Below are 26774 nucleotides of genomic sequence, written 5' to 3'. Positions count from 1 at the left end.
CATTTCTTTGGTCACGACTGCTAGGTTGAAACGTTTTGGAAAGTGTGAACTATAAGCCACCTCAGGACTGTGCTTTACTCTCATCCTTGAGAATGAGTATGTACTGTGCTAACTGCAAGCCATGGAGTCGATGAAGGTGCTCGAGAAGCTGAGACAACTGCTAGAACTGGTATTACTGTAGCATTTGGTAAGTCTTATGTTCAAATCTTGACAGTACCATTACACTCTGGGTACTTACTTTAACAAAGAGTACTTGGAGTTTAAAAATTAAAGAAGCGTATGACATTTAGTGGGGATTCTGTGTAACTATTTTGATCATTCAGCTTCTCGTCACTGAAGGTTTATAAGAGATTCAGCATAGTCTCTATAGATTCCCATGGTATACATGTTCTTCAAGACCATGGAGTTTCAAAAACTGACTTACAAAATGAGGCCAAATCCAGAGTTCACTAAAGCTGAGGAATACCTTGACATTTTATTGTGAACAGAGTTAAAACGAAACACATATTAGAACTCCCACTTCCCTACGGAGCAGCCACTAGGCTTTCTATTCCTACACAGTCATCTGCGGATAAATAAACACAATGAAATAATGATGCAGTTTTTCTGTTTCTATAGTGTGATAGAAACATCTTGAAAATGCTCTGAATGTGAGAGGATTCTCTGTGCAACTCCGCATTACTGTGTCTTTTCATTATAATGAAACCTACACACAAAGTTACAGAAGCATAGAGTATTTTCATCCATCTGCATGTTCTAATGTAGTGAGCACAGTGGCTTATTTGGGTTGTTTTCCTAAATCTGCACATTCCTTCCTCACTTCTTGCATAAACTAACCATTTTATGAGCAAAAATGTGAAAATTCCATTGAGTCAAAATGTAATGATAAGTAGAAACACCCAATTGCATTGAAAGCAAAATAAAGGGAAGTCCTGGTTCCTGAATCCTTAACTGTTAAGACAGCACAGGTAGAGGATAGAGGCTAAACCATGTCACCATAACAAAACTCTAACCTTTAAATAACAGCATCAAAATAATTACAAATAGAAGAAACAATTTTAAAAGCTGCTAAGGAAAGCATGTTTCTGTTTCTTCCCTCTAGGGTATCTAAAGTTCATCTCAAAATGCAGCTTCTTTTGTTCTAATTTTTCCATGTATGACCAAATAACCTATGGAAAGTATAAGATAAAATACATGTCATTAAAACTATTTTCCCTTAATTATTTGTGTCTTATTGAATAAATGACAGAAGAAATTATCCAATAGGATTGTGTTAATTCTTGTAGAGAAGAGAAAAAATAGGCCAAAGGTGAAAATATCTAGCAAGAATTTTAATTTCAGAGGCAATTTTTTAAACTCTAAGATACAATCAGTTATAGAATTCATAGATTTTCTTCTTCTATTTAAAAATACTGTATTTTTGTAACTTCTTGCCACTGATAAAAGATGGATAACAACAGGAAACAAATAATTATACCATATATTAGTCAATTTATCATTTTATTCCATTTTCTAGCGTTTTCTATTATGGAAGCTATAGATTTTGTGTGTGGCTCTGCTTGAAACTGAGCTTTATAAGTAATTTTCCCATCTTGATTGAACGAATAATTGTGTTGGTTGGTGGGATGAGCACTTAAAGGAGACAACGGAATGCATTCACAGAAAATGTTTTTAAAATGTGAAGCTTTACCACTCATTTTTAATCATCTTTGTTAAGAATGAGAGGGAGGAGGAAGAGGGATGGGAGTGTGGGTGGGAGGGTGGGTACAGTGGGGAGAATTACTATGTTCCTAAAGTTGTTGTATTTATGAAATGCATAAAGTTTGTATTCTTTAAATAAAAGTTTTCTGGGGGAAAAAGAATGTTTTTGTAATTTATACAAACACATGTGTTGATATGACTTGAAAATAAGGTGGCAAATTAGACACAAGTAGAAGGAAACACTGTAAATACTGTGAACTTGTAATTTTATATATATATAATATATATTTATCTCAAAAAAAATAAGTATTTCTGGATATTCTAAGGATGATACCAGAAAAACTACAAAAATTCCAATTTATGCCATTCTTTAACTTTAAAATCATATTAATATTAAATTATATAATTACCAACAACATTAAAGTGTGAGCTAGAAACATTCCAGAGCAATTCAAAGAGTAAGTGTTAAGTAGGATATCATTCAAGTGTTACTCTTCACTGGAGACTCATGCACATGCACATCGCCTTCATGTCTACAGTAGATGAGTGACCAACAGTGATCACTAATGGTCTCATTTTCTTTCTGTTTGCCACACAAGTAAGTGTATGACATCATCATAAGACTGTTGATGATAGCAATTTGATTACAGGTATTTATCTTCCCCTCACCCCAAATCCGATTGACAATCTAAGGAATATAGAAATAAGAAAGATAGAACTAAAGATGGAAAATCAGATTAAGTGTCCTCAGTGAGATAGGTTAAGTTGCAACAATAAACAAGAATTTGAATTTCAACTCTGATGCTATGAGCTGAACTACACACCTAAAAATTCTGATGGTGAATGTCTACCCCTCAGGATCTACTAATGTGACTATATAAAGAGGTAATTTGGTAAAGTGAGATAACTATGGTAACCTTAATTCTACGTGACTGGTACTTTCACAAGATGAGGAAGTTAGGACAAGGTGCACGTGGAGGAAAGACCATGTGAAGACACACAGAGAAGACAGCCATGGATAAACCAAGGAGAGAGACCTCAGGAGAAAACAATTTAACCAACACCCTAGTCTTAGATATTTCACCTGCAGAACCGTGAGGGAATCAATTTCATCAATCTAATCTATAGTAATTTGTTAAAGTAGCCCTAGGAATCTAATACCCTTGGCAAAAGAAGTCTACCTCAAGAGTTAAGTGAAAGTTTCCTAAACAAAGCTTTGAAAAACCCTCAAGCATGGAGAGTGTCTAGTAAGATGCCTTTTGTTTTAATTGCACGGGGATAAAAGATAGAGGGAAAGATGATAGAGAAGGCAAATTTTTAGCCTCAAGCAAATGGAGGCATCATTTTTCCCTGGATTTCACTTACTGTAGACATGATGAATGTTAATGTGAGAGATGAGAGATGAGGAAGCATGAGGACAACCCCTTAATATTTCTGAGGTATTGCAAAAAAGAGTCAAAACAAAACAAAAGACCCCAACTCCACTAAATTTCCTTAGCTTTCCTAGTCTCATTGGAGAAAACATTATGGGAGGCATCCTCAGTAGATAAAATAGTGAAAAGCTTTGAGAATTTCACCAAAACACTGTGTGTTAAGGGGTTTCTCTTGAAGTCTACTTGGCACAGAGTGATTACATAGCTAAGTGAAAACAGAGTGTGTTGTGTGTAGACTTCAGCATCTAGAGCAATACATTCTATTTATCTGTAAGTCCAACAGTAATCTCAGCACCAAAAGGAAAGAGAAAAACAATAAGATCAAGAACACTTAAAACAGATGTCAAGATAAATAATTACAATAAATGGTTCTTTAATGGATGCATACTAGAAGTAGTGATGATATCTAAATTTAGGGGGAAAATTAAAGGTACTTGTATATTGATTTTCCCCTAATTTTAATTCTTAGATTTTCAGATTCTAATTCTTGGGTTCTTGGGGTGTTTATTTGGTGCAGCAGATAAGTCACCATTTGGGATGCCCACATCTTATACCAGAATGCCTCAATTCACATCCTGGCTCCACTTCTAATCCAGCTTTCTGTTAGTGTGCACCATTGAAGATGGCTCAAATACCCTGGAGACCTTATTGAATTCTAGGCTCCTGGATTTGACCTGATACAGCCCTAGATGTTGTGAACATTTTAGGAGCAAACCAGTGGATGGAAGATTTCTATTCATATCTCTCTCTTTCTCTCTCTTTCTCTTCTCCCTCCCTATCTGCCTTCAAATAAAATGAAAATAAGTCAATAAAAACTTTAAAAAAATCCTAGGTTCTAAATTCTTATTTCAAAATTTACTTTGAATTTTACAAATTGTATTTTGTGATCGTTTTTAAAATGATTTGACTAGAATGTGTATAATATATATGCAACAGTGAAGTGCTAAAATTGGTTTATAACAGCTTACAAAAATAAATTCAGCATACTTTTCTAACTTTACATTCAATAGTATTGATGATGACACCTTGAAATTGGCCATGGCAAAATATACATACACACACACACACACACACACACATATATATATATATATAAATTCAACAAATTCCAAAAATCAAGGATTTTTTTCCACCTGAAAGTCAGCTATGAAGTATTTATCAGTACATCTCTGAATATACATATACATATATATCAATGCATATCACACACATATGTGTATATATCCATATATGTGTAATGTTACAGGATGTATAATCCCATAGTGTTTGCAAATAGGAAAATGAGTGATCCAATTCACTATAGCAGTTAATATGTAAGTTATATAGAAATTAACATAGGAATTATAAGGACATATATGAGGAAAGCCCAAATCATACTAAAGATCCTGAGGCTAGAATCTTAATGGAAGACGCCCCAGCTATTTAGCAGAGATTGTAAATTTATAAAAAATATCAAATCTCCTCAAAATCATTCCATAAATTTAATGTAATTTCCACAAATACTTATGACTTATAGGGATCTATTGAAATTTATTTATTCATTTGGAAAAAAGAAATACAATAAAAACAGTCAAAAATATTTGGATCTCACCTTATCTTTCAGTCTCCATAACTCTACCTTTCAAATAAATAAAACAAATCTTTAAAAAAAAAATAGGGGCCAGCGTTGTGGCATAGTGGGTAAAGCTGCCACTTGCAAGGTCCACCAGCATCCTATATGGATCATGTCCCAGCTGCTCCACTTCCAATTCAGCTCCCTGCTAATGAACCTGGGAAAGCAGCAGAAGATCACACAAGTCCTTGGGTCTGGGCACCCATGTGGGAGACCCAGATGAAGCTCCCAGCTCCTAGCTTCTGCCTGGCCCAGCCCCAGACCTTGTGGACATCTAGGGAGTGTACCAGCAGATGTAAGATCTCTATCGCTTCCTCTCTTTCTCTGTAACTCTGCCTTTCAAATAAAGTACTTATTAAAAATGTTTTGAGAAAAATAATAATTGAATTCCCTGAATTCTATTGAAACATGTTTTAAAACAGTTATTTACAGTATTGTCAAATTCAGAAAAAAATACGTTTAGAATGGGTCAAAATATAGGAACAAGTAGACACATACTTAAATATTTAAATAGAAAACTTTATATAAAAATGGTGGCATTTGATATTCATGGCATTTCATTCCAATTATGGGCGAAAAACATTCGTCCTTTATATATAACATTGCAAGAAGTGGCTATAATTATAAACCAATCTGAAGCCGGGAGCCAGGAGCTTCTTCCAGGTCTCCCACATAGGTGCAAGGGCCCAAGGACTTGGACCATCTTCTACTGCTTTCCCAGGCCATAGTGGAGAGCTGGATCACAAGTGGAGCAGCCAGGACACGAACCGGCACCTGTATGGGATGCCAGCACTGCACTAATCTTGCTTCCTTCCTTCTTTCCTTTCCATTCCAAAGGTGTTGACCTCAGCAGTGCTCTTTAATACACCTCTCAAATGCAGATTTCTTCTCAGAACATGCAATTGAGAAAGCCAATATGAAATAAATAGTAATTCTACATCTAATTTTTTAAAATTTTTTTATAAGTAAATATTCACATAGTTTATGAAAATATAATAGGCAGAAAGTTCATTATAGATTAGTCTCCATAAGCTAAATATACAGTAATGAGATAGAAAACACATTATAGAAATCATATGATGAAGCTAAAAAGTCGGTTATATAGCTAAAATGTTAAATAGCCCTGTATGATATGTTCAGATATCTGTTTTTATATGAATGAAAGGGTTTAGAAAGATACCTCAAACTTTCAATAGTGTTTACCCAAAAATCCATTTACTACATTTCTGTATTTGATTGTGCTCGATTTTTTGTGGTTTAAAAAAAAGATCACTGAGTAGTTCCATTAAAACAATAAAAGAAAAAAAAAACAGCAAACTAACACAAAACAGAATCACTAAGTAAATATAGGCTGAATGTTTAAGCTTGAGTCACTCCTTGGATAAAGAACACAGTATGAAAGGGTTCTTTCTAATTTGCATGACCTATAAAATATAGCTGCTGGCATCTTCATGCTGAAAGTTCATAAAATGTTTTGATTTCCTCAATTTAAAGGTATTTTTTAGGACAATGGCTAACATTTCTAAATAAACATCATCCTCCTTATTCAGGCATATGTAGAGCCAACAAAGGAAGACAAAAGGACAATAGGCCACGACTTAATCACTTAGGTTAAATCCTGGTTTTATCTCAAATTCAGTGTGTTTCCTTAAACATAGCTGTGTATCTCCTTCCTCAGTAAATGTGGGAGGTGATTTGTAAGGACACATATCTTTCGCATTGTTGTGAGGGCCAGATGACACAATACCTAGAAATATTATTTTATAAAAAATGCAAAGTGGTTTAGTAACATAAGGCAACTAGTAAGCCATGAGTTTTAAATGGTTTCTGCCATCTTGGTGAACTGTGGTATCTCACCTGTATATCAGGCTTGTCCACATTGGCCGCTGGCATATACCTCCAGCTCTCAGATTACATCAGTGAGCTGGCTGGTTTGGCTGAGTCCAGTGGAGGAGTAGCTAGTGGACCCATGCATCAGAGAACCATCTCCAGGATGCGTAATGCACTGGCAGGAAAATAGCATTCTAGGTCTGGCTCTGTCAGTAAATCCTACAATGACTTTTATTAGACACCTTTCTGGATCCATTTCATTAACAATAAATAAGTATGTACACACAGAGACACAACATACATGTATGCACACATGCATAAATGCTTCTGAAAATAACAAAGGTATCAAACAGCATAATCTCAATTTTTTGCTTGCTTGGCCAACACGTTCACCATGTCCTCTAGAACATATTGCTCTAGGACATACCGCTCACAGTGGCTTCACAGTGCTATTTCTCTGGGCTTCAGTCCATTCATGTGCAAAACATGAGCTGGCAGTGAAAGAGAACATCTCCTGGACATCTTGGATTCTAGAGTTTCACAATCTTATTATGGCAAAATTGCCACACAAGGGTGTATGTGTGTGTGTGTGTGTGTGTGTGTCTCATTTTGACAGCCCCAAAGTGATGGGCTTCAAGTGGAGAATCATTCTATCATATATTGGGTGATTTGAATATTTATTTTACACAGGGCACTGCCCTGAAAAGTAAAAGGAATGCCTTGCTTCCCTAGTCTAACATTTTATAAGTAATGTACAAGCCATATGGAAATAATGGCCACATAAGGTAGACAGTGCTTTTTGGAAATTTCAGGTGGGAAGAAAATTCTCCCACCTGATAGTCTTAGAAGATTCCATTAATAGTGTGGTCTTTGAATCAAGCCTTAAAGATTCAGAGCAAGCCATTCCAAAACTATTTGTAATGTACAACAAAATGGGAAACGAGTCTGATTTATATATCCAGAATTCCCCTTTCCTACTATAAAGTCACATATAAAGTAATGTGGTGTTTATTACAGATTTTGGAAATGTCTTGCCTTTTATTGTACACATATTAAATGAAAACAATTTACTGGGTTATTTTCTTTGTGTTTGCTTTACTAATAATATTTATATCCTAACTGATTATTATAGAAAATCTAAATATCAATATTACATTAAAGGTGACCTTGAGGTTTCTGACTAGTTGTATTTATGCCTTATTGATAAGTCTTTCAATAATAAAGCTATTCAGATAGTAAGTACATCAAACATGTTACCATCTTTCCTGCTCTATTGTGCTAATAGACAAAAATACCTTAAAGCCAATGAAGCAAATCTGATTTTGTTTTTATTGCTTTGTGTTTGAAATTGTGGTGCATTATCTTATAATCAATGATGCAGTAGTTACAGATGAAGAAAAGAAATTGTCATATCACAGTGCAATGCTTCCTTACTAGAAATAAACAAGCCAATTTTAGTAAAAATAAAACTGACCTAAGTTTGTGCTAAGATCTCAGACTTAATAGCCACTCCAATTCCCTCTGACATTTAAAAATTATAAGGCATGGCAAAAGAAATTCTTAAATGTCACAATCCTCATAATTTCTTCAACATTTGCACTGAAGTCTTAACTCTTCCCCCAGCCCTGCCCCCCTCCCCCAGCCTGTTAGTGCGATGGAACCAGAGAGAAGCTGGAAGCTGGAGAATGGACCAAATGTAGTTCTGCTGGAGTCAAGGCCACATCAGATGGAGACATAACCCATCATGATCCTCAAACCAGATCTTCTAAAAGGCTCCTTCACAGTCATTTCATCTCATCATTAGGCATAGTTAAAAGTTAGAGTTAATGGAAGTAGAAAATCTGAGAGACTGAGGCACCACAATCCTCTTCCCCACATTTCTTTTTATTAATTCATCAAAGTAACTCTGATTTGGCTGCTGTCTGTCTGGCATATTTACCTTTAATCTAGTGAAATCTGATTCAAAGAAGAATGGAAATTATACAGTGATTCCAATTGAGATGGCAGTAGTGGAAAATTTACTAATAACAGTAAGAAGGTGGAAGAGAAAGCAAATGTAGAAAGAAGGAGGAAGAAGAGAAGGAACAGAAATAAAATTTACTCCATACTTATTGAAAGGAAGACACTCCAACATCTTGCATAAATATGACCACACACAAAATGAGGATGGAATTATTAAAGCCATTTTACATTCAAATAACCAGTAGTTGAGGCTCAGAGAGGTGAAGAGCTTGTTATTTACCTCATACAGATAATTGGTGGCAAAACTGGGATTTAAAACGCATGCACTGTCCATCTAAGCTGGTTTTAATCACTTTGGGTATTTGCCCCCAAATGCTGTGGGACGAAGGTAGCAGCTCAATGAGGTTGTATATGTTTAGGAAAATGTTAAGTATTTCAAGATCTTAAAATGCTAGCTCATCCATATGATTTATTGAACACCCATCAATATAATAACATCTTTTAATCTGTACCTTCTAATATCACAGTCAAAACACTGAAATAAATGTAGAAATGTCCTCATCTGCTTTTCTTAGTGTGTTAAGCAAATTCATTCCCTACATGCTCCTATTTTTAAAATCATGTAATAGAGGGAGACCTCATTTATTTTTTCACCTATCAAATTTTAGTATATATTTTTGTACTTATGGTTCTTAATGCATGTGTACATATTCGTGTGTATTGTGTTTGTGTGTGCATAGTATATATGAAAAACTGCACTTCATAAATTATTTTTGTCAGGCAACATCTCAGTCAATCCCATTTTCTCAGTTGTACATTTTGCAGAATCCTGCTGATTCTGCTTTAAGGATTGTTGTTGTGGTTTTACATTTACTGACTGCCAACAAAGAAGACTTTATTTTCTAGTAGTTTCCTCAATTTAGAAATAAAATAATTATCGTTATTGAAAGTATTGGTTAATGTTGTAAAAAGGGGAGATTTTAAACAGAAAACCTTTTCTAGTCGATGAATTCACCACATCATTATAGCAACATTTTCCCTTAGTTTTTAAAGCGTTGTGTAAACAATCTAGAGAATTCTGATTTGAGAGTGACCCTTTATTGTAATGGAGGGATTTTATATTGGCTTGTCAGAGGTAAATGAACTGTATGCTCTGTAAATTCTACTGTAATTGTGTCCATTCTGTGATTTTGCTGCAGTTTGGTTGTTAGCTATAAAATTACTGATAAGTAATAAAACACAGGTCAAAAGTACTAAACCCTTATTGCAAACCTCACCAAATCAAAACAAGGAAATACACAGCCAACAGCCCCAATTCCTAACATTTACCTGTAAAATATGGTTTACATAATTGGCCCTCTTTTTCGTTCTTTGTGTAGCTTATTAAGATTTTTACATTGCTCCCATAGCTTGCCATCCAAATGAAAAGAGCCATTTGTAGCACCTACTTTTGAAAATTCCACTTGAGAACAAATTGTAATTATTAAGTTTTCAGAGAATTTTGGCTATCTCATTTCTGTCTGGCAAGGGATTACATACCATATAAATATGTGTCCCTGAAGAAGAATGAAGGAAGATGAAGGATTGAAATACTCCCTGTGGCTAAGTCTTCTTATCCATTGTCCTCCTTAAAATATAGATATATAATATATATGGTCTTATTTATGATGTGTTAAGGCTCCATGGAGCTCTCACAAATATTCTCTGGCTTGTAGTCCTACATAAGGCTGCCATGCTCAGGCATCCACCAAAGCAAGCAGGGACAAAACAATGAGACCCAAGGTAGGCTTGGTCAAAACACAAAGAGCAAAGACAAACAACTATTTGCTTCAAATGATCTTGTTCTTTCTTCTCCTTACGGTACATCTCCCATTACTAGAACTTATTCAACCAAATACTTCATCTCCCTCCTCCTGTGATTTGACATCTTTGGAAATTTACGACTAGAATATCTCAACCTGCATTTCTAAAGAACAGTTGGTTCAAAGAATTTCTGGCAGATGTTACTTGAAAAAGAGTTCTGATAGCAAATAAATTTGGGAAATATGAAATTATAGAAAATTATCAAACTCTTTTCTCAAAGATTTCTTAAATGTTTTAGCATGATAATGCTCACTATAAATCTCCAGAGAAGCCCAGAAATTTGCAAAATTCGATTGTTTTTATCCTTAGAAATTTGTTCATGAGTTATGCTTATGAGAATAATGTTCCACTAAACCCACTTTGGGAAACACTGAAATTAGTAAAATTACAAAGCTACTCTTGGTTGCATCATTAATATGGAAGGCAAGTGAAAGGGTGAATAATGATGTCTGCTTATTCTGAAACCATTGGCTAGAAAGAAAAAATAATTGTAACTATCAGAATAGAAACAATTGATAGAAAAATTGCTATTTTTCATGGAAAAACTTACATATGACACCCTCTTCATACAGATGGAATTAGCTTCAGTCCAGCCACATGAGATCAGATTGCTTACAATAATTAAAATATTTATCTGATCTACCTCAAAAGGTGATAAAAGTTCAGTCATGTTATATTTTACTTAAACAGATGGAATGATCAGCTAATAGTAGGTCGAGGAAAACTGAGACTTTGATTTTTCAATACTCCTCGCCACGTTGAGGTCTGTGGTTCTAAGATGCAACTTAATAATAATCTAGTTCTGCAGAGAATCACCAAGCCACAAATGGCAGTACATGTTTCTCTTAGAGCTGCTTGAAATGGTGTCAAAACAGATTAGTTTGTTTCTTCCCACAATGTGGCTTAGTGGTATTATGGACTAAATGCTTCTGTGCTCCAACATTCATATGTCAAAATTCTCATTCTAAGAATGATGGTGTTAAGAAGTGGGGGATTTAGAAGGTAAATAGGCCAAGAAGGTGGAAGCTTCATGAATGGGATCATAAGAGACATGAGAGAGATGGTATTTCTCCCTACCATGTGAAGATACAGGACGGCCACCTGGTAACTAGAAGAGGGCCACAGATAGAGAAAATAAGATTCTTTCCAAGAATTTAACCATGTTTCTAGAGAACTCAAATCTCAAACACCCAATTTCTAAAGAACCATGTGAAGTAAATATTTGTTATTGAAGTCACTAACTGTTCTACTTAATACGACTGTTTTAATTCTGTAATTAATACACAGTTATTCTTAAGTGTTGAAATTTAACTGTAATGTGATCCCTGTTAAACATAAGAGTGGGGATAAGAGAGGGAAGAGATGTACAATTTGGGACATGCTCAAGCTGACTTGCCCCAAATGGTAGAGTCAGAAACATACCAGGGGACTCCAATTCAATCCCATCAAGGTGGCATGTACCAATGCCATCTCACTAGTCCCAGTGATCAATTTCAGTTCACAATTGATCATAATGAAAGGACTAAGAGTCAAAGGGAGCACATAAACAAGTCTAGTACCTGCTAATACTAACCGATAGAATAAAGGGAAGAGCAATCCAACATGGGAAGTGAGATACACAGCAGACTCATAGAATGGAAGATATCCTAAACAGCACTCTGGCCTCAAAATAAGCCCTAAAGGCATTCGTATCTGGCTGAAAAGCTATGAGAGTATTTCAGGCATGGAAAGCCAAGACACTCTGGCAAAAAAAAAAAAAAAAAAAAAAAAAAAAAAAAAAAAAAAAAAAAAAAAAAACACCTAAATGAAAGAGCTCTGTGAGTGAGATCCCAGTGGAAAGAACAGGTCTTCAAAGAAGGAGGTACCTTTCTCTGAAGGGAGGAGAGAACCTCCACTTTGACTATGACCTTGTCTAAATAAGATAAGAGTCAGAGAACTCAAAAGGCTTCCATAGCCTTGGAAACTCATGACTAGAGCATAGGGAGATTACTGATGCCATAAACAGGAGTGTCAATTTGTAAAGTCAACAACGGGAGTCACTGTGCACTTACTCCTCATGTAGGACCTCTGTCCTTAATGTGCTGTACATTGCGATTTAATGCTATAACGAGTACTCAAACAGTATAATTCACTTTGTGTTTCTATGTGGGTGCAAACTGTTGAAATCTTTACTTAATGTATACTAAACTGATCTTCTGTATATATAGAAAATTGAAAATGAATCTTGATATGAATGGAAGGGGAGAGAGAGAGCAGGAAAGGGGAGGGTTGCGGGTGGGAGGGAAGTCATTGGGGGTGGAGGAAGCCAATGCAGTCCACGGGCTGCACTTTGGAAATCTATATTCATTAAATAAAAGTTAAAAAAAAGAAGTCACTAACATATTCTGTTACAGCACCTGAATGAAGAAAAATGGCTTTCACAAAGTGGGGACTAGGAATTCAGGAGGTATTCACAGAGATGCTCTCCCCACACAGAGGAATAGGTGAAAATGATATGTGCTTCTGATATCATAGAAAATCTCAATAATGCTTTACTCTAAAAGTCTATAAACACTTTGCTTGCCTCCACAAATTACGTAACTGGGCATAGCATTTTCAATTCACCTTCTATAAATGATTATAGAATTTTATAATAATTATCACATAAACACATGTGCATGCATTTTAAGGGTAAATAACTATCATCATCAACAATGAATCATGACAATTTCCATTAATTTCTAAATGTCTATAAATATTCAATGTGAGAATTCAACTTTTAAAAAAAATCTGGTGGAAAGTACAACTTGGTCTGGCACCATCTCTACTCCTTCAAGCATTTCCTTTTTTATGTCAGGTTCTAATATTAAAGAACTCACCAGCCCACTCACGCTACCCAGGAACACAAGTTCAATGTTATGTACATGCTTTCACTGTAGAATAACATTTTTCTCTATCCACAAGTCCCCAGCATGAGTGGGAGAAATTTTCAGACAATCTCAACCAAATGAATAATGCCTTTATTCTTTTATATTTTGTGTTCAACACCTATTAATAGCCTAATTATCTGTTGAAAGAATATTCACTCTCCTTACTTTCTCAGTTTAACACAATGTCCCTCACTCCAGGATCATGCCTTAAAATTCAGTCCCAGATATTTATTTCATCAACTCTGAATAACTTTTATCATCCTGTCACATTATTTCATTTAGTGAAATAGTAAGATTTAAAAGTATTTGTTCATACACACAGATACTGTGGGGAGCAACTCGGACTAGACTGTTACTGGAATTAAGACTTATTCTATGCATCTGCTCTCCCACAATATGGCGCTGAGAAGGGAGTAACAACTTCTACGCAGCTGCCTCTTGCCAACTTGAGTGATGACCTGCAGGAGCTGATCCTGCTCCTGATTGGAGGAGAGCAGCGTACTCGGCGTGTGGGTAGCAGAGTTGGGATTGGTGGAAGAGGACTATAAAGGAGGAGAGAGACAACATGCACCAGGAACATCTATCTGAAGGAACACCTGTGCAGCCCCCAAGAGAGCCGGCCGGTGGTGTGCCGTTCCCCCGCAGAAGTGGGGAAAGTGGCAGGGGGAACCGCCCCTTCCACGGAGGTGGAAGGGATGGTAGCCAACCCGGGAAGAACCAGCAGCAAACCTGGGAAGGGCCGAGCAGACAAAAGAACAGCGCATGGTCCTGTGTCGTTCCTCCACGTAGAGGGGGAGCGACATAATGGTGCCGTGACTCGGATAGGAAACCTAGGCAGGGTTCAGTGTCGTTCCTCCATGAAGAGGGGGAGCGACATAATGGTGCCGTGATTCGGATAGGAAACCTAGGAGGGAAGAAGTGGGAAGAAGTGGGAAAATACAGGAGAGAGAGACTAGGGAAGAGCCTAGGGAAAAGCCGGATGGAAAAGGTGCCGGAAGAAGCTATCGAAAGCCTAGGCATAGACTCAGATACGGACTGTGGGAAAGAAGTTAGGATTGGACGTTAGGATTGAAAGTGAAAGTGAAAGCTGGAAGAAACTTAGACTCGGATACGGACTGTAGGGAGAAGCCAGGAGAAATGAGAGGGGAATATTGTTGGAAGAAAAGTTAGGAAACATATCGGGTAGAGAAAAATATGTTAGGGAGGATGAAGCCGCGGGGGCAGGCTGAAGCGGAGACGTACGCTATGTTGGGATTCGTCAAGTCAGCCCAGGGAACAAAAGGCGAAAAGCTAAAACCAGAGGCGGAGGCTAGGTTGAATTCGCCAGGTTAGCCCGGGGAACTTAGACTGAAAGCCGGTGGCGGAAACGTGAGCTAGGCTGTGTGATTCGCGGAAGCCGCTGCGCGCAGAGAGAGCGCGTGGGGCACAAGTGGGGAGAGCACACGAGGCATGAGTAGAGAGAACGCGGGGCTGGCGCGAAGGCCGTGGTGCGGGCACAAAGGGCGCAGAGACCGCGGAGCACGCGAAGCCGGGAAGCCTCGCAGAGCCAGGAAGCCGCCGCGGGGTGAGGCGCCGAGAAGCTGCCTCTGGGCGGGCGCCGGGAAGCCGCGGGGATAAGAGAAACAGAAGTTTAGAAGTAAAATGAGAGAAATAGGAATGCTGGCAGATAGAAGTAAAATAGGAGAAATAGGAATGCCCGGAGATAGAGAAAAATAAGGCCTCCCCACACCATGAAATTAAGAGAGAGCTTGGATTCGGTCTGCCTGATTAGTAAGATGATAAGCACCTGTGGGCGGCTGCAAGTCACCGAAGACAGGCACGTTATCAACACCAATAAGTCTCCCCACAAGACGGCAATGAGAGGGCTTGGATTCAGTTTGCCTGATTGCTAGGGCTTGTAAGCACCTGCAGGCAGTTCTAGCAGAGTAGAGCATGCGCTGCAGGGCACCGAACACAGGCACGCATCAGTGCCTAAAAACCTCCTCACAACATGGCGAAGAGAGGACCCGGATTCGGTTTGCCTGATTGGTAGGGCTTGTAAGCACCTGTGGGCAACTCTAGCAAGCAGAGCAGAGTGTGTGCCGCGGGGCACCGAAGACAGGCGCGTATCAATGCCAAAAAATAAAAAGAAAGGGGAAATTGTGGGGAGCAACTCGGACTAGACTGTTACTGGAATTAAGACTTATTCTATGCATCTGCTCTCCCACAATATGGCGCTGAGAAGGGAGTAACAACTTCTACGCAGCTGCCTCTTGCCAACTTGAGTGATGACCTGCAGGAGCTGATCCTGCTCCTGATTGGAGGAGAGCAGCGTACTCGGTGTGTGGGTAGCAGAGTTGGGATTGGTGGAAGAGGACTATAAAGGAGGAGAGAGACAACATGCACCAGGAACATCTATCTGAAGGAACACCTGTGCAGCCCCCGAGAGAGCCGGCCGGCGGTGTGCCGTTCCCCCGCAGAAGTGGGGTAAGTGGCAGGGGGAACCGCCCCTTCCACGGAGGTGGAAGGGACGGTAGCCAACCCGGGAAGAACCAGCAGCAAACCTGGGAAGGGCCGAGCAGACAAAAGAACAGCTCAGCGTCCTGTGTCGTTCCTCCACGAAGAGGGGGAGCGACATAATGGTGCCGTGACTCAGATAGGAAACCTAGGCAGGTTTTAGTGTCGTTCCTCCAGGAAGAGGGGGAGCGACAGATACTTTAGTTCTTCTATCATTTGTGAAAGTACTAGTAAATATTGGTTTCCACAAATTTATTCTCTGATGGGTACATGACAATGCAAAAGAATTTGAAACTCTCGCAAAAGAACCTGGAAAAATGAGTTAGAGACATAAATAAGGCCAGCCACTTAAACTTTCTGGCCTTCAGTCTCTTCATCCAAGATTAATGCATGTGAGCCAAGAACCACAGCTTCGATTACACACTTGATTACAGACCTAGCTCATTTTTCTGTTCTTGAACACTTTCAATTTTTTCATGTGTGCAAATATACCCAAAGTACTTGTCTAGACATTAGGGAGGTTCTAGATTATTGATACTACAGAGTAGAAGGGGAAGGGAAATAGAAGCTCAAGATCCCATAGGCTTTCGAGGAAAATAAGTCATCTTTTTTGGTTAGAAAAGAGAGAATAATTCTAGCAAAATGTTCCAGTACAAGAAGTGGCATCAGCATGACCAGAACTATGTTTTTTGTGTCAGGCTACCACATAAAGCTTAGTGCTGTATTTCTCTTTAAAGAATGGTTGGATCGGGCCGGCGCCGCGGCTCACTAGGCTAATCCTCCGCCTAGCGGCGCCGGCACACCGGGTTCTAGTCCCGGTCGGGGCGCCGGATTCTGTCCCGGTTGCCCCTCTTCCAGGCCAGCCCTCTGCTGTGGCCAGGGAGTGCAGTGGAGGATGCCCCAGGTGCTTGGGCCCTGCACCCCATGGGAGACCAGGAAAAGCACCTGGCTCCTGGCTCCTGCCATCGGATCAGCGCGGTGCGCCGGCCGCAGCGCGCCGGCCGCGGCGGCCATTGGAGGGTGAACCAACGGCAAAGGAAGACCTTTCTCTCTGTCTCTCTCTCTCACTGTCCACTCTGCCTGTCAAAAAAAAAAAAAAAAAAAAAAAAAGAATGGTTGGATCGTTCCTACTATTCTCCACCAACAATGCCCACATGCTGTGCCAGCTCCCCATACTATCATAACAAAAAGTAAGATTGCAAGCCAATATTTATATAATCACAGTAATTTTAAGATAATAGGCTGAATTTATTAAGCCAGTCCCTAAAAGGTAAATATCATATGTTTTCACTGATTTGTGGCACTATACAAAGTGCAAAAAATGTAATATGTATAAGCAAAACTGACATTTTGAATTTTGATTATTCTTTACAGCTTTCTCTACACTCATGAGAAACAATAGTTTTTCCACTTGCTACTTGTTGAATTCATAATTTGGTGGAGGGTTAAGCTTTTCATTATAAAATAAACTGAAAGTATATCATTGCAAAAATTAAAAAAAATAAGAATGGAGAGAAGAGAGAAAGAAAATAGAGTGAGGGAGTATCATTATGCTTTTAAATCTATATATTAAATTTGTTTACCTTACATAATGAAGTAAAAAGGAAGTTTCTTTTTTACTATGATGCATTAATCCAGATACAAAAGGGAGTTCCATAAATTTCCTCTGAGAACACATATTCACCTTAAGAAGTTATAATGACTCAGCAATTCCATTCCTGGGAATTAAAGCTAAAGGAAATGAAATCAATGAAAGAGTTTTCTGTATCTGGGATAAAGAAATTGTGATATATATACATGATGGAATACTATTGAGCCATAAAAAATAATAAAATCTTGTTTTGCAGCAAAATAGATGCAACTGGGACTATTATGATTAGTGAAATAAGCCAGTCCCAAAAAGACAAATATCATATTTTCCCTGATTTTATTTTATTTTTAAAAGATTTATTTATTTATTTGAAAGGCAGAAATCTGTAGAAAGGCAGAAGGAGAGAGAGAGTGAGAGAGAGAGAGTCCTCTGACTGCTGGTTTGATTCCCAAATGGCCACAATGGCTAAAGCAGGGCCAATCTGAAGCCAGGAACAAAGAGCTTCTTCAGGGTTTCCCACGTGCGTCCAGAGGTCATCTTACTTGTTAAGGTGATCAGTTTAAGTTCATAATTGATCAAAAAGATAGGAGTAAGTGTCAAAGGGATTACATAAATAAGAATAGTGTCTGCAAATAATAATTGATTGAATTAAAAAGGAGAGAATGATCCTACATGGGAAGCAGGATACACAGCAGACTCTTAGAATGGCAAATGCCCTAAACAGCATTCCAGCCTCAGAATCAGCCCTTAAGGAATTCGGATCTGGCTAAAAAGCCCGTGAGAGTTTCGCACGCATGGAAAGCCAAGACACTGTGGCAAAAAAAATTACCTAAATGAAAGATCTCCATGAGTGAGACCCCAGCAGAAAGAATGAGCCATCAAAGAAGGATGTACCTTTCTCCAAAGGGAGGAGAGAACTTCCACTTTGACTATGGTCCTGTCTAAATAAGGTCGGAGTTTGTAAACTCAAGAGGCTTCCATAGCCTTGGTAGCTCATGACAAGAGCCTTGGGTGATTACTGACATATACATAAGAGTGTCAATTGTTAAATCAACAACGGGAGTCACTGTGCACCTGCTCCCCCATGTAGGACCTCTGTCCTTAATGTGTTGTACTATGTGAATTGATGGTAGAACTACTACCCAAACAGTACTCTATACTTTGTGTGTCTTTGTGGGTGTAGTCTGTTGAAATCTTCACTTAGTATATACTAAGTTCATCTTCTGTATATAAAGATAATTGAAAATGAATCTTGATTAAGAATGGGATGGGAGAAGGAGTGGGAGATGGGATGGTTGTGGGTGGGAGGGAGGTTATGTGGGGAAAAGCCACTATAATCCAAAAGTTATACTTTGGAAATTTATATTTATTAAATAAAAGTTGAAAAAATTAAAAAAATTCATTATAAAAAAAAAACAGATCATCCGTCTACTGGTTCACCCCCCAAATGGTCACAACTACTGGAGCTGAGCCGATCTGAAGCCCAGAAACAGGAGCTCCTTCTAGGTCTCTCACATGGTGTTGGGACCATGTACCAGCACTTGTACCAGATTCTATTCCTTTCCCAGGTCATAGCAGAGAGTTGGATTGGAAGTGGAGCAGCTGAGACTTGAACTGGCACCTATATGTGATGCCAGCACTGCAGGCAGTGGTTTTACCCACTTTGCCAGAGTGCTGGACCCCTACCCATATACTTTTTTTTAAAGATTTATTTATTTATTCAAAAGGTGAAGGTACAGAAACGCAGAGGCAGAGAAATAGAAATCTTCCATCTGCTGGTTTGCTCCCCAAATGGCTGCAATGGCAGGAGCTGTGCGGATCTGAAGCCAGGAGCCAGGAGCCTCCTCTGGTCTTCCACGTGGGTGCAGGGGCCAAGGAAGTAAGCCATCTTTTGCTGCTTTCCCAGGCCACAGCAGAGAGTTGGATCAGAATTGGAGCAGTCAGATCTTGAACTTGCGTCCATATGGGATGCTGGCGCTGCAGACAGCGACTTTACTCGCTATGCCACAGCAATGCCCCTCCCATATACTTTTATGTATTGTCATTTTTCATAATTTCCTATATATAGAGATTTAAGTATATTTGTAAATACACTCATTCCTTTGAGCCACTAGAGAACTAGTCTTCAGCATTTATTCCATGTGAAAGTCATTATAACTCATATTTCTAACAGTGTGACTTTTTGAAGCATGCTCCTGAAAATTCAACAAATTACCAAATTACTGCCAACTTAACAAGCTACTTGTAAAACTCGCTTTCAGAATTACTGTTCTAAAATAATATCATTTACAATGTAAAAGGTTGCTTTTATATATGCATAGAATTTTTAAAACTTACAAACAAATTTGCACTTATAAGACAACACATACATCAAACAGCAGCAAGTACAGTTAGGGAGATGAAGGCTTCATCACAACTCTTTTAGATCTACTGGCATTTTCCTTTTCCCCCCCAAACTGATTCTTTCCTCCAGAAGAGCCTGTTATTGCTTTAAAAAATGCAATCTTACTATCAATTTTTAGAGAAGTCTTTTCATTTTATTTTTCTAAAGCAACTTCCCTTTCCTATTTCTCCTTAGTCTGTACTTTTTCTAGAAAATATTCAACAGTAAGCTGGCGCTGTGGCTCACTAGGCTAATCCTCCAGCTGCAGTGCTGGCACCCCAGTTCTAGTCCCGGTCGGGGCACTGGATTCACCCGGTTGCTCCTCTTCCAGTCCAGCTCTCTGCTGTGGCCCGGGACTGCAGTGGAGGATGGCCCAAGTGCTTGGGCCCTGCACCCACATGGAAGGAAGACCAGGAGGAAGCACCTGGCTCCGGGCTTCGGATCGGCACAGCGCACTGGCCATAGCGCCATTTGGGGCTCCTCCTCCTCCTTCTTCTCTCTGTAACTCTGCCTTTCAAATAAATAAAAATGTTTTTGTTGTGTTCTATAATTTTTGGTATGTTGTATTTCTATTTATATTCATTTAAAGACATTTTTAAATATCTTTCTGATTTCATTGATCCAATGATTGTTTAGCAGTAAGTTGTTTTTTAATTTTAATGTTTTTTGTGTACTTTCTAGTTTTAGAAATGCTTGGTATTGTTGCTTGGTATGATCTAGTCTTATGAACTTGTTGAGACTTATTTTGTAACTTACCATATGTTCTATCTTACAAAATATTCCAGGTAATGTTGAGAAAATATGTATTCTACAGCTGTGGATAAAAAATTCTGTAGATGTCTTTGGTCCAATTGATCTAGAGAGAAATTTACCTCTGATTTTCTATTTCAGAAAGTGGAGTGGTAAAGTCCTCTGGAGTTTTTCCCTCCATATAGTTCTATTAATGTTTGCAATATATATTTGGGTGCTCCAAAAATGGGTGCTCATGTATTTACAAGTGTTTTCCTCTTACTGGATTGAGCCCATTACCATTACATGATGATTTTCTTTCCTCTTACTGTGGCATCTCTGAATAAAAGCGTTTAGTTACAGTAATCTAGTTTCATTTGCAGCTGTTATTCTAGAAATTTTAAGCAGTTTATTTTCTCTGAGCCTTCGGATCCTTTTTCTCTTTCAGCAATACATAGCACCCCAAAATTACAGTTTGCCCTTATCTGTTGTTGATATGTTTTACTGATTCAGTCTTATAATACTTCCCAAATTAAAATTTGTCCAAAAGTATGAACATAGGAAATACTGAAAAAGGCATAGACTGTCTCGCAGGCCTCTTCCTAGCCTCTGCTCAGATGCTGTGTCTACGACTCTCCTGGTACTAGTCATATTTGGAGCTCTCAGCTCATCAAGACCGGCACAGCCTGGGGGTGGGACCAAAGCTCACCATGCCTATCTGCAGCTTTGGTGAACTCACTGCCCAGTGTAACACCTCAGCCACTTGCGATGTGGGTTGGGGTATAAGACTGCTTAATGGGGGCAATGGAACTCGGCACTGAAACAGGTCAGAGCCTCTGTCTAAAGGCACTAACCTGGGGACAGAGGGTGTTAGGAGCTGCTCATCTCTGGGCTTTATCATTTTAGCACTGAGTCTCAAAACTGTCCTTTGATTCCTTGCTGTCCACATAAGGTTTTAGAAAAGAGAACTACTCAGCTACTCAGGCAGGCCTACATGTGTCACACTTGGGTTTCATAGTTCTCAGGCCATGTGCAAACTTGGAGGTGGACACCAGGCCTCCAAGAGGCCAGTAAAGATACATACCCAAGTCTCTCTCACCAGGGCACTTGTTTCCTTCTGACACTTGTACAATTCCAGAGACTCTACTTGGTATGGAAATCATTACAATCTTCCCAGCGCTGGACTTTACCAGCCCAGAACTGAATCACAAGACACCATCCCTTGGCTCCTTGTTGTCTGCCTGTGGTTGGTGCAGAGGGATAAAGTCCATCCTCTGACTACCTAGACTGTCCCCATGTTGGTCACATCAGGAGCCAAAGACACAAGTCCCCACAAAATTTCAAGAGTTTCTCCCAAAATCACCAGAGGCTGCCAGTGCCACAGGCCAAAATGAGACCAAAGCCCCAGAGCTCAGTTTTCTACCTTTCTCAAGGCTTAGTCTGTGAGCACTGGCTAGGGAGCTAGAGGCTTGTGGATATACCAAGGGCCAGGTCTCTGAGCAATAGACTGGGCTGTTAGCTCTTAGGTGCAGTTCAAAGCCCCCTTTCTTTGTCTCTCCCTATAGTAGCACTTCACTTTCCACCAGAGGTTGGAGAAGCACAGCAAGAGTTGCTTGGCTGTTGAAGTTCCACCTACAGGTAAGGGCCTGCAGTAAAGGCAGAGAGGACAGCAGGGCACACTTGTCTGGCAAGTTGTCCACAGTGAACCCGACATTGAATTGGATGTGCTCTCCCTCTCCCAAGACGGGTGCCTCTCCATGCTGTGGTCCTTGGAGCTGCGGGAGCAGTTGTGCAGGCAATTCTTTCCTTCTTGCCTTCATCATTGTGGCTTTTATGATCATAACAAGACAAGGCACTGTGGTCTTTCACTTCGTTTCCATAGCCCTTGTGAAGGTGACTTGGTGTGAGTACTATGGCTGTTCACACTGGTGTCCCTGCAGGGAGGTGCTTGCCAGACATCTCTTACTCAACCCCATCTAGGTGCCTTTCCAATGGATTCTGTTTTTTGTGTAAAATAGGTAGTGAGTCTCCATTTAGATCTCAGGTTTCCACCTAACATGTGAAGAGAAAATATAAGTAATGGGTTATGTGTTTGGTTCAAAATTTGTAAATGATGTGTGGCTTTAGAGAATTCATAAGGCTTGCTGCTTTGCCCTGATAGCCAGAAAACCATCACAACATATATATTAACCCGTATTTTAAGTTGAATATTTTTCTGACCACAAAGGAACAATTAATTGCATGACTTCTTTAATAATGAGTCGTAAAGAGAATTGTACTATAGGCATATGGTTTTACGAATAGTCATATTATTGGGTATTGGATATGAGTAATTGTCATCATTTTCTCACAAGTGTGTGAAAACATATATAGTACCTATTTATTAGATTTAAAAACAGATACTTAGTGAGGGCTTATGTGCCAAGATAAATGCTACCATGAGATCTCTATCTTCCTAGACAATACAGCATACAAAGAAAGGTTGACAGAGAACAAAGAATGACACTCATGGCAGGTATTATGAATAAGAAGTTCAGGATGCTTTTCCTCTGATATTACTAGGAACATAACTCTCAAAAACCCCCTTCAAAATTCTCTCATTGTCTGAGACATGTGACTTACACAATAGTTGAGAGAGATCCAGACGTGCATACTTCTTATTTGCTAATCCAAAGAAATCAGGAGGGCACTGGCAAGTATGTCATCTAGGATCTGTCCAGAAAACCAGAAGCAGAGGATTTCAAGTAGAGAATCAGTTACGTGAATATTTGAGGACTGGAAAGACAACAAAAATACTTAGAGGTTATACAGAAATAGTATTGTTAGGGAGCAGCTACCTCCTAGAGATGGCAGAACACAGAGAAGAGAATGGGGAGCCAGATCCCAGAATTTCAGAGGAGAAATCTTACAGAACTGGGTCCCTTCTGAGGAAAGATGTTCTCTGCCTAGTGCTGATATGTCCAAGTGGGAATAATAAGGTTGAATCTAGGAGTATGGGAAAAAAATTGAAAATTTGTACCAATTACCAATACTTCGGGTGAAAAGTCATTGCAAGGGTGCTATTAATAAGAAGATAATTTAAAACAGATTGGAGCAAGTACCTTCTCCCTGCCTGCTCTGGTTTTATTATCTCTCTTCAGTGTCCCTTATTAACAGAACTTAACAGGGAAATGGCTGAGAAAGTTGAAGGCAGTGGGGTCTTATTTCTTTGTATCACAAAGTGCAATATAGCAGCATGGGTTTGGACCTCAGAAAACTTCATGATTAGTGCTGGGAAATTGAATGTATTGTTCTGAGGATTGGGAGAGCAACAACTCACTTTGACTGTTCTTGGTGTTTCCAACCTCATCTTTTCCCCTCAGTCCTACTGAAGTAGCTGGGCCCACTAGTTGCTATATCTGTGTTAAGTGTGTGTCTTCCAATTGCCTTTGCAGTGTTCCAATATTAGTTTAACCAACTGTCAACTTGAAAATTTCATTGTAATGATTTTTAAGACAGACTTTCCTGACCTTCTCTGCCTTTCCAAACCTTACAGATTCCAAATGGTCTAACACAGGTTGGTCCAACAACTCTTTTCAGTTGCTGTCAAATATGTTGACCTCCCCACTTTAAAAAGTTGACTACCAAAGCCTGAACCCTGCCACATTCTCTTAACCAGTGCCTGATACTGATTTACTTACCACCAACTATTCTGACCAGTTGATCCAATCCCATTTTATACCATGGGTTTCAATGATAAGTCATATTGATTCTAACTGGATAGATTTCATTTATGATCAAGGTCCCATTTCAACATTGTGACACATCTCACAGGGACTTCCAAAGGCATTCTTCAGAGGGTTGTTGGGTAGTCACCTTCCTAGTCCTGTACTATGGTGCTGAGAAGGTCGCATAGTGGGAAGAAAAATTAAGGGAAAATAATTAGCAAATGTGTACAATCTGATTATTGGCTTAATCGTTAGTTTACACACATTAACCCATTTAATTTTCAAAATAACCCCATGAATTATCATTTGCAGAGGAGGATCAGCAAATTAAAGGAACCTACTCAAAGAATCTGAGCCCAAATCTGAACCCAGTTCTACTTGATTTCAAAACCCCTACACCTACTGACAATGATTTTAGTGGAGTGCCACGGTAATGGACTACATGTTGCCTGGAAACTTATTAGATATGTCAACATAGAGACACAAAATACTGTCCTTCTATCCTAAAATTACAGAACCTTTCATACATAATAGTTAAGAGTTCAGTATCTAAATCAACAAAGACTTATTGAGCCCTACTATATGATGGGCATGTGATAATAACAGTTAGCATGGCTATTGAGGACTTACTTGCTTTAGATGTTATTTCAAGGATATGCTTGTGCATCATCTAATACTCAGAACAACTCTAGAAGATAGCTGTCATTGTTAATAAGCTTATTTTACAGATGATAAATTGAGGCCAAGAGTGTCTATGTGACATGGCCAAGGTCTCACAGCTAGGAACTGGCAGAACTAGATGAGACCCTAGTCTGGGCAATCTGAAGCCTGTGGTCTTAACCTTTATGTTAAATTCATTTTATATAAAATGCTGAGGAAACTGAAATGAAAAAGATACAGTGATTGCACTGGCCTTTGTGTGTAAATGCCCTTGGCAGCCTCGTCACATCGGCTGTAACTTAAGTCTTACCGTGTGGACGCTCTCACGCTCTCCCGCTGTTCTTTAATGCTGGACCATTTCCCATCTGCTTTGACCTGCCCCTCTTCCCTGGGAATGGCAAAGCTATTGACTGGTGGTCCTTTCTCCCAAGAATGCTAACACAGGAACTGTCATCTGAGGCTCTGGAAGACTTTATTCATCAAATGGCTTTACCCTTCCAGTAGCTCCAGGGATCCTCCATTCCCTATATCCAAGAAAATGTGATGTGCTACAGGTGATCATCTGAGATCACCACTGCATGTTCTAGCCACAAGTGACAGATCCAAGGGCAGCAAAGGAGCATCATCAAGAAGATGTCCACAGAAACAGCAGACCAAAGAGGAGAGGTGTGGTGGAATAAGAAGGCTGTGCCAAGATGGCACTGGCAAGCGAGCGTCAGTTACTCAGGAAATGGCTTAGGAATCCACCTGGCAAAGGAGCCTGCCTAGCAACAGGCATTGATTGTTTAGGGCATAAACTACCCCTTAACCGGATTGGCTCACTTGGCTATATAAGCTGCTGCACCAACTGAAATACATGAGTCTGCGAGCTGCTTGCCTCTAGCCCGCTTTCACCTGACTTCCGGTGTCTGTTGTGACTCCACACCTCTTGCCCCCACTGCACTTCTCTCAGAACGAATCCACAACAACAGAGAGGTTGCAGGAAAAGAAGTGTGCAGAGACCAGACCAAAGGTTCTGACAGATTTGGGCATGTTCCTGATCACCATGTTGTGCTACACTAGGGGTGGCCGAATCATCTCCCCTTTCTCACTCTCATGATCCTGCATTATTGTTCAGACCTGCTCCAGATGCTGGCCACACTGGTCTTTTCTAGCCTCCTGCTGTTTGGCTTTGCTGAGCATAAGTATCTGCTTGAGGTGGACCTATACGCGGACTATAGAGAGACCTCACATGTGCCAACCACTGGCACAGTTATCGAGGTCCACAGCAGGCTCATTCAGATGTATGGTGCCTACTACCTCCACATCTATGCCCACTTCACTGGGCTCTGATACTTGCTGCACAACTTCCCGATGACCTGTGCCTTCACAGGTGTTGCCAGCAACTTCACCTTCCTCAGCGTCATTGTGCTCTTCAACTACACGCAGTGGATGGGTTGGGGGCAGGGGACATCTGGCCCCAACGCCGCTTCTCTTTGCAGATTCATATTCGAAAAAGGGACATTTCCCGAAAAGAAGTCCAATGAAGGATCTCTGCCCATCAGCCAGGGCCCGAAGGCCAGGAGGAGTCAACGCTGCAATCGGATGTGAGAGAGGATAGCGAGAACCCTGAAGGTCCCTCAGGGACAGAAGGCCAGGGGTCTGGGGAAAAGAAAGCAGAGCAACAGCCCCTAAATGGGGAGGAGGAGCTAGAGCCCGAGGCCAGGGATGGTTCAGGCTCCTGGGAAGATGCAGCTCTGCTGACTGAGGTCAACCTGCCTGCTCCTGCCCCTGCCTCTGCCCTTGCTGGGGAGACCCTGGGCAGCTCTGAGGCCTCTGTGAGCTCTCTGCGACAGCGCCCCACCTGCTCCAGTTCCTAAAGAGGAGAGGGCAGATTCCTCACATTCCAGCACTTTCCC

General features: G+C 39.8%; 1 pseudogene; it reads left to right on the top strand.

Annotated features, from left to right (window-relative positions):
• Nucleotides 1-121: 121 nt before the first annotated feature.
• On the top strand, nt 122-26774 carry LOC103348837 (seipin pseudogene; annotated as a pseudogene).

The sequence above is a fragment of the Oryctolagus cuniculus genome, chromosome 3 (assembly GCF_964237555.1).
Source record: "Oryctolagus cuniculus chromosome 3, mOryCun1.1, whole genome shotgun sequence".
In the NCBI taxonomy this organism is placed as follows: Eukaryota; Metazoa; Chordata; class Mammalia; order Lagomorpha; family Leporidae; genus Oryctolagus; species Oryctolagus cuniculus.
Note: the sequence above shows the minus strand (reverse complement) of the source record. Positions and strands in the feature narration are given on the sequence as shown.